A 716-nucleotide genomic window follows, 5' to 3' on the forward strand; every position below is an offset into this window, starting at 1 on the left:
AATACAAGTGACTGCGAAGCCCATTAAAACGAAATAATACAAAAGAAAAAAAGAAATAGACCAAAAAACAAGAAAGTGCCAACTACACCACAACCCACGCGTTGCGTGGGGAAGTACCTAGTATACACAAAAGAAATCCCAAGCAAGTCTGATCGTTGCCTATCTTCTGCTTCATTTATCCAAGAGTAAGAAAACTCTATTTGCTTCAAACCTCAAATATGATTCCTATTCATTCCAATGCTCTCTTTAAACAAGGTACAACAATTGAAAGTGAGCTTAATAAACTACGGAACCAAAAAAAATCCGGATCAAAGCCCGTACTTATCCTAAAACACCATAGAATAAACACCACACAACAGCAAAAGAAAGGCAAGCATTCCAAATAAGCAATGCTATTACCAGAAAAACATATGTTCAAGCCTTGTGACTCATTCATTCATCAGACAGTAGCACCAATAACTTTTACGAAAGTAAATGGGCCAAAGACTGTAAACACACGATCAACCCACTCAACTTTCCCAAAAATTTCACAACTATTGAGCCTTTCAAGCGCAATCACCGCACAACAAATGATCGTGGGATAGCCTGAACTACAAGGAACCTCAACGCCCCACATAACCGCCATCTTTCCACCATAATCTGCCAATCTAACCTGATCATCAGGACTGAACCTGGATAGTCCTACCAAACCCTTCAAATCTCTCCACTGTCTTACC

Source organism: Camelina sativa, chromosome 1, assembly GCF_000633955.1.
Source record: "Camelina sativa cultivar DH55 chromosome 1, Cs, whole genome shotgun sequence".
Lineage (NCBI taxonomy): Eukaryota > Viridiplantae > Streptophyta > Magnoliopsida > Brassicales > Brassicaceae > Camelina > Camelina sativa.